At 38.3% G+C, this 9,092-nt stretch overlaps 1 long non-coding RNA gene across 2 annotated transcripts in view; it reads right to left on the bottom strand.

Annotated features, from left to right (window-relative positions):
* The window catches only part of LOC146080872 (uncharacterized), a 58,362-nt gene extending 55,008 nt beyond the window's left edge, over positions 1-3,354 (bottom strand). Inside the window, exon 1 of one of the 2 annotated variants that reach the window (XR_014475014.1) lies at positions 3,094-3,354. This is a non-coding gene — a long non-coding RNA (uncharacterized LOC146080872). The remainder of the gene's footprint in view (positions 1-3,093) is intronic. The other variant, XR_014475013.1, reaches the window with a different exon arrangement.
* Positions 3,355-9,092: the final 5,738 nt, after the last annotated feature.

Below are 9,092 nucleotides of genomic sequence, written 5' to 3'. Positions count from 1 at the left end.
CTTACACTTTTACATTGTCCCTCATGTTCCCCTCCTTATTCTATAATTTAACATTGTACTATAAGAGGAAGCACTTTTATTATATTTTGTTATGTGGTTGTTTGTGTGTGGGTGGTGTGTGTGTGTGTGTGTGTGTGTGTGTGTGTGTGTGTGTGTGTGTGTGTGTGTGTGTGTGTGTGTGTGTGTAGTAAAAAGGTTATTTGAAAAATAAAAAGGCTTTCCAAAACTAAATGATCTTGAAATAGTGGAAGTTCTCACTTCCATGAAAAAGTAGGAAGTAAGAAGTATAATATATTGATGTAAATATGTTCGTAGAGTGATTGAGTGCATCTGGAGTAAATAGCATTCAGAGGGCGACCTGAATCTTAAGACTCTCTGGACACTGGAAAAGCGTATTGTTGGGAGATCCTAAGAACGTGCTGAGGCCATGTCTTTCTTCAGTTTGATGTCTAAAAGTAGAACAGATACTATAGAACATTCATAAAACGCTAATGAGTGTGTTAATGATGTCTAAATCACGCTGCATAATCATTTGATTAAATGTCTTTTCTGTTTTCAGAACATATAAATGATTTGCATTAACATAAAGGACAAATGGATCACAAATACTCGGAAAGACCCCAAACAATAGCATTATTGAGTAGTTTTACTGTCTGTTACTCCCACATCACTATAAAATAACTGTATGGAGTTCCGCTGTTGAGTGATGTATAGAGAATCCTGCAAATCTTTAGTTGCTGGAGGTGAAATGCAGGTCATTTATCAAAGTCCTAACTACAGAACCAGTGACAAACTGGGTACAAAAACATTGCAAATGGTTTTGAAAAACCAACAATTTCAAAGGAATGTTTATTCCTTCCTTGGCATATTATATTGTTTATTTGTGGTATACATCTGTAGGAGAAAAATCACATGACATGGGAAGACTAGTAGGTGTTGTAACTTATTAACAGTATGGCGACTACATTTTGTTCTGAGGAAAGTAACCCACAATTGGCAAAACAGGAAGATTTTTAAGTAAATAGTTGTTACTGTATGTATTTTTACTCACTAGTAATAAATAACAAATCTTATTGATTTTGTTTCATTCTTGCACTAAGTACTTTGAAATATCAACCATTATTTATAGAAAAACCTAATCTTTTCTACTGATTACATATTTAAGATAACATTTTAATGTTTCTGAAGTATTTTGCCCCCCAAAAATTTCTAATTAGTATTTAGTAATTTTCATATTTCTGGTTATTTTCTGTGATATTATTATATTACATTTGGGCACATCTGCTAAGAGACCTTTGGTTGCCTATTCCCGACATTTGGATTTACTCATGCTACAGGTTTTTATACATTGACTTCACAATGATGCTTTACTACATTTGTTGTTCTACATAAAGCAATCTATTCTCAATCTGTTCTCAATCAAGATGTGCTTACATCTCACATTGAACACATCAACTCAAAAGAATAATATATTATAATATCATGTAAAAAAAACAAGACAGTAAGACACATTTAAAAAAAAAACATCATACCTGTATAATAATTATACTACCAGTCATCTAGTAGATTAGAAGTTACAAAATCGCAGCATACAGTTAAATTACTAATGTCATCAGTGTTGCCTAAAGCAAAAAAATGTGGTTTATCAATGGGTCACTGGTATAAGATGACAGTGCTATAAGGAATCAATAGCCTTTATATAATCCAGCTAAGGGCATCGTTTATCATCCTAAAAGTTATTTTTAACGAATTGGCCATTTTAAATCTACTTTTCTGCTTTACTCAACACCAATGATCAGAGTAAAAATATACTGCAACTGGTTTCCTTTGCTCTAGCAGACTTTGATACCAGCCAGATGCTTCCTATAGTCTGACCCTTTAATAAATTAATATGCACTTAATTCAATGCTAACACATGACAAAATACTTGGATATTGCCGAATTTAATTGTAATATCTTCAGTTTATTCATTTTAATATGTAAAATACCTGCTTAAAAAAGCAACAGTGTACTACAAGACTGTTATTTATTTTAATCTCATTATCATTATTCATTGCTAGTATTTATAAGAACAGGAAAGAGCATAATTACACAATACTGAAATGTTAACGGATAACTATTATTTTAATTATAAATACACTGATCTACAAAAAATGTATAAAACAAATACACTACAGTCCTCCAATACATAAACAGTTAAAAAAAAAGCTCATAAGAAATGTAAATGAAATTGGTAATATTTCATCTAATAATTATTACAAATATAGACTAATGATAGAATATATTAAAATTCTATCAGACTAATGGAAGTACAAATATTATAGAAAAATGGAATGAAAAAGTTCTAAATCTTTAATAAATGACATAAAAAAGGAATATTTGTCAGCATGTCTAACATAAAGTACCTAGGAGTCAAAGTATGTAATAATAATAACACAAGAATAATACAGGCATTAAATAGTAGGAATGTGGCACAAATGAAATTCATGTTGAGATTAAATATTTGCTATGTTGACTGGCAATATAGTAGTAAAATGCAGTAATAGGTTAATTACTATATTCAAAATGATATCAGATGGCATAAAAGATTCATATGAAACTAGCTATAATTTGGAAGCGCTCCTAAAAGAATGCAATGTGAAATATGGTAGGGTTAAATCAATACAGTTCACATCTTAGGCAAAGTTGGATACTGGGAAAAACAATGTGTAAATATAGGATACTGACACCTCATAACTTATGTGTATATACTGTAGGACACTTTCTGTGTGTATATATATATATATATATATATGTGTGTGTGTGTGTGTGTGTGTGTGTGTATTTCTACATCTTACAATCTTACAGGTATTACACGCTATTAGAAACTAGGTTTGACAACATGACAGCATCAGGCCACATCTATAGATATCAACAGTGACACAGATACACCCTGAAATAGGGGGAAACAGTATCGCAGGTCTGATCATTCTCAAGGAAGTTGAGAAAGAAAAGACAACAATTATTCTCTAACATACAGGTAACCAATAATTTCCCACTGACATCTCTAATACCTCATGTGAAGGTGAACAGGAGAAAAAGTGAGTAATGTACCTTCACCAGCCAGTCACAGCTTCCTTCTCACACACTGTGTACCAGGACACAGCTGAAAATGTCATATTTGTGCCATATACAACATGTTTTAAATGCAGGAATTACATGCATTTTGAACATTGTAGGACTCAGTTCACTATCTCACACTGTGTTTTCATTTGTATTATAGAAGAAGGGAGTCACGTGACACTGACCCCCAGCTGAGTGATTACAATAGGAATGGCTCTATAAGCAGAAAAATCTCAGTAGCGGGTAAAAGCAACGCAGATAAAAGCTTAGGGGGGAAAAAAGATCTGGACAAAAAAAGAAAATTGTCAGTTTTTGCAGTTTCTTGAAACACATCAAAATTACATTACATTAACTACCTAAAGAGAGCAAACAAAGTAGTGATATTATAAATAGGATAAATAAGAAACCAATATAAAGTTGCAAATTTCATATTTAATTAAGATTTAAAAAAAAAAATTGAAAATATATATGAAAATGTATATGAATGTTTGTACAATAATAGTATTCGGCCCATGTAAATACAGTGGTTACCACATTAGCTCAACAGCTAACTTTGTAATAAACTTATATTGAACTGTACTGTGCTGTATGTCATCAATAAAAAAGTTTGCTGGACTGCATATTATCATTAATTCATGTGTCGTTGCATTATTATGCTACAAACCCACAATTTTCAAAATATTTTTTTTTTTGGATATATAGGTGAGGGATACTCAACCTGTACTATAAAATAACTGAGCTGTAGAAAAGTAAAAGTTCTTAAAAACAAATATAAAAGAAAGATTGACACACAGTCAAAATGTAGCACATAGTTTAAGGTTAAGGCTCCCATACACTTCTCTGATTCGAGCCCAATTTCTCCTCATTCCAATGGATCAGGCCAAGACCAGGCCCAAATCAGATGTGCAGTCACGTGCGCATAGGATCAGATTCAGAGGTCAGACAGGCTGCACATAACACAAATCGTATGTGCAGGCATCAGATCGTGTGTGCTTTTTAACACCCGCAATGTATAGTATCCGGCCGTGCAGAAGAGGTGCTCTCCCTGCTCTGCATCCCTGTGTGGCCGCATCAGTGAAATAATTTTTTTTTTTTTCAAAAGAATGGGTCTCTAAGCCTATCAGTGGCCATCCATTCTTTTGAATGTGTTTTTTTTTATTCTCCTACCTCCTGCCTTCAGTTTCCTGGGAGTATTATATGCAATAAATTGCATGTAATATATTGCATGCACAAATGTCACATAAAGTGCCAGATCGTATGTGAGCCCTTCCGGGGAGCTGCCGTGGGAGCTCAGGGGAAATTGGGTTGACTTGTCCTTAAGACAAATTGGACAAGTATATGGGGGCCTTCGGAGTTTAGATTTAGGTTTTAGCCCTATTCTGGTCAGTTTCCTTATCTATCAGTAGTGCAATATATGCTGATAACTTGAAGGAAACAGATAGGAAACCTTTTTCCATTTATGATTTTGGACTTATTAGCAAAGACTACTCTCAAACAACTTCTCAATCACCTTAGCTGTTCCCACTTTGTCAAGATTTATTTTTTGTATGTTTCAGAATAAGCTTTATGTTGTATCACATATATTTAACTAGTTAAGTATTTTAGAGTGTAAATTGATACAGTAATGATCATTCTATTACATGCAGTTCCTCTCACAATATTATTCAGTAGGCGATGCAGGCTGCTGTTTAGGGTCTGATGGGCTTTAAGGGTAATACCAGCCTTCCACTGGCAATTTAAGTGCATTTTCAGGCATGAATAAATGGCATTTTTGTTATATTATGTTCCTAATATTAGTTATGTATAGGTTACTCTATAACTAGGATTCAGTGCATTTTAGTTCTTCACAAATTTAGTCTGGCCATCAAGTCAGTTCTTATTTATTTCACTTCCCAGGTACACCTAGAAATAATGCAGCATAATTTACAGTACTGTATGAATGAGGAGTTCTCTATTATATAGTACCACTACACTGTCAATTTATGAGATGCACAGTAAAACATGGATGGTTGCACACAAATGCGCCACTCATGCCTCCTGCTCACAGCAACTCCATTCACTTCTTCCCTCACAACTAAATACTCACACAGTTTACCCCAATTCCACCTCCCTTCACAGTTGATGCTGATCCTACCTTCTCTGCATAAGTGACCTGATCCTTCTACCTTCACAGCTGGAGACTAGAACAGATCACTCAACATACAGTTAACATATCCATAGTGTTATCTAGAACAGTACTGACAAAAAAAATCCTACATTTTTTCTAATTTAAAGCCAAATATATATATTTTTTTTCTGAAATGGAATTTATATTTAGCAGGATAAATACCTTAGCTACACCTTGTGCTGATATTGGAAAAATTGGCAAATACACAGATATAAGCTGTTCTAAGAGCAGAAAATAGATATCATGCCACAGGGTGAGCACAAGGGCAACATGGCCTTTCTACACTCCCATGCTACCTGGACCTATTAGAAAAGGCTGACCAGTACTACTTCCAGTGGGAGAGAGAAAACAGCAGAAGAGATAGAGAACAGGGGAGTATAGAGAGACAAAAGAGAGGGAGAGAAGAAAATGTCATAGAAAGAAAAAAAGAGAGGGAAAGAGAAAAGATGAAAAAGGGGGACAGCAAGAGGAAGACCGGGAAAGAGAGAGGCAGGGTAAAGAAGGCATAAAGAGAGATAGGAAAAAGATGAGGGAAGAGTCGGAGAGTGAGAAAATAAAAAAGGGGGGAGAAAGATAACTGGAGAAAGAGGGAGATAAAATAATAAATGGAGAGACAGAGGTAAGAATGGAAACAGAAGGGGGCTGCAGTGGAAAAATAAAATCCTGCAATTTATGCTACAACATTATACATGCATTTAACATGCATTAGAGCATGCAATTTTAGATAAGTATATTTTTATTGCAATGATAAAGCTGGATAAGGGAAGAAATACTTGCCTCAAGCTTCTGAATACAACCTGTGTTTAATGTATAAGCAAGCTAATTAAAACACACCATAAGATGGCATTGTAATTTATACTGGAGTATATGAAACCCCCTAAACATTGAGCATGCAGAACAGAGCAAAACTAGGCCAAGACAAGGTGCTGTATGCTAACTGCCAGTGGTAGCTATACTACGGGAGCCTAGAACATGAGTGCTAGAATACACAGGATTATTCAGGTACCCATGATGCACTGGACTGCAACAACAGGAGCATCCTGGGATGACTGGCCAGCAGTAACATGCCAGTTTATAAATAGTCAGTGCCAGTTGTGATAACAGAGTCTGGTAGCTGGTGTGTGACTGTGTGACCACACATACTGTAAGAGGCAGTTATATTTCGAGTAGCATTAGTCAAATATACATCAATCATTTTTCTGTAATGTTTCAATGCTTGAGGAGTAGCAATTCATTAAGTCCCCAACTGCAGGAATTTCAAGCAAGGTGAGGGCAGTAATCTCCATTTTTACAGGAAATGGTCAAATACCGGAAAATCTGGACCATGTGGATGTCATTGAGGGGTATGGGTCATTCGGTCGACATCCATTAGGCCGACCACTACTCGTCGACAGTCATTATGTCGACACATGAAAAAGGTCAACATGCATTAGGACAACATTGTCAAAAGTCGACACAAGCAAAAGGTCTGCATGAAAAAGGTAGACATGGGAAACAGTGTTCATGAGTGTTTCAGGTTTTTTTGGTGTCTATGTCGACATTGGTCTACATGGACACTGTATAAGTGTACTGCTTCCCCTCACAGGGCTTGCTGCACTTGCCATGTTTTGGGCACGGTGCCTCGCTGCACTTGGCACACTATTTATTCTCTCTCTATGACCACTGGAATGCTAATGGCCCTGTTGGCCGAATGCAAGCTTTTTCATATGTTGACCTAATGACTGTTGTCCAGCATTGCTTGCTCTAATGACTGTCGACCTGTCAAAGAAGAATACTTCAGTTGGGTGTATAGATTTTGAAGGGCATAGTAAAGTATTAAAGTAATAACTCCCTGGTTGATACATGAGCTACATGCCATAAATCATATATAATTTTAATAAAACACAGCCTTATTAAGATCAAATACATGCTTGCAATTTCCCCTTATGACTCCATTATTTATTTAATCAGATTTTTCCCCCAAATAATTCTGTTTTGGAGTACAGCTACAGTAGCTCAATTACCCTGCACTGACTTTGAACATTGCCCCTCTTCAAAAATTGATGACATTTTATAATCAGATGGCATTGGAATTCCATTCATCAATGCTTTTCAGTGTCCTCAACTTCACCTGGGCCCTTTTTATCTCCACCTACTATTTTTGGTGTGAACCGTCTTGCCACCTCCAATGCAATGAATGTGTCCTGAATGAGTACTTTACCTTTCAATTTTCCAACAGATAGCTCTACCACAACAATCACATTAAAGCCCCGTACACACGGGGGGATATATCGCTGAGCGATATATCGCTCACGATGAGCGATATATCGCTCAGTGTCCCGTTTGCATCAGCGACCAGAAATGGTCGCTGATGAAAAAGAAACTGCCGGGGAGCCCGGCAGTGGAAATCAGCTGGTCGCAGGAGTATGTTCCTGCGACCAGCAATCACTACGGGAGAGAAAAGGGGAGCGCGCACACTCCCATCGCGGGCAATATGGTTGCTCAGCGACCATATTGCCCGCGATATTAGACAAAATCACCCCCGTGTGTACACAGCCTTAGTTATTCACCAAGTCAAAATCTATAGGATCTGCACATTTGACCGTTCCACATTCTGTTAGTGAGACGTTTTGTTTTTAGATTTGCTGCATGGTTTTTAGCAGGGTGAAGGCAATAGTCACCTTAAAGTGGAAATGGCTGATTAAAAATCAGGATTTATAGGCGAAGTGTGCTGTTTGTAAGTAGATTCATTTGACTTCTATTCAAGGTTACTGGATTTAAGTGACTCAAATTCTAGTGGTAGCCAGAATTCCATTTTAGCAGAAGGCAAGTCATGGTTTAATGGAGAAAAAACTTTGATGGGAAGGAGAGGGGTTGTTGATCATTTCACTTTTGTAATTGAGGTGGGTTTAATCAGGGGCGTAACCAGAACTTAGTGCCCCCCCCCCCCCCCCCAGAGAGAGAATGTAAGGGAGAGAGAAACATAGTGATGGAGAGAGAAAGAAAGTGTTAGGTAGAGTATGGAGGGGTGTTGTCACTTGCAGGGGGTAGTCCAGTAAACACAGGAGAGTGTGAGAGGCAGTCACTTTCAGGGGGGAATTGTTGGCAAGCACACACAGGAGACATGGGGGGCTGTCACTTGCAGGGGGGGAGGGTTTGGCAGGTATATGCAGAAGGGATAGCAAGGGGGGCAGACTGTCACTTGCAGGGGGGTGCAAGTATATGCAGGAAGGATAGCAAGGGTTGGGCTGTCACTTGCGGGGGAGGGGGGCAGGCACATGAGGCAGGTGAGGAGGGTGAGGGCAAGACATGTGATGTGCAGGAGGTGGTGAAGTAGAAGAAGTAGCATCTCTGCCTACGACCTCCATCCCTCCAAGCTACTGCAGATTTAGTAGATATTCTATGGACTCAGCTGACTCTGGCACTGGCTCCCACACCACTATATTGGGAAGCAGAGAGAGCTGATTACCCGTTGAGCCTGTGATGCTCAGACCCATGAGCATCTGTCCCCCCTCTACCTTTCTCTCTCCTGCCGCTACCTGAGGTGAGCTGTAGACCAGAAGTGTGTGTCCAGGTGTCGGTGGGAGCTGGTACTGGTGGAAAGGCCCTCACATGCGAGACTTCTACCGCCGCTACCGGGGTTCACATCTCAGGCTCCGCAGCTCCAGGCACTGGGGAGGAGGCTCCGGGTGTGTGCAGGGATCCAGCAAGTGCCGCCCTGCACAGTAACACATGACAATAGAGCAAGGCAGCAACAGCGCCCTCTAGTGTGGTGCTCTATGCTGCAGCTGACCCGCTCTGTATATCGCCTCAAAACTGCTAGCCACTATCTTCACGTGCAGCG

This window comes from Crinia signifera, chromosome 5 (assembly GCF_055691185.1).
Source record: "Crinia signifera chromosome 5, ASM5569118v1, whole genome shotgun sequence".
In the NCBI taxonomy this organism is placed as follows: Eukaryota; Metazoa; Chordata; class Amphibia; order Anura; family Myobatrachidae; genus Crinia; species Crinia signifera.
Note: the sequence above shows the minus strand (reverse complement) of the source record. Positions and strands in the feature narration are given on the sequence as shown.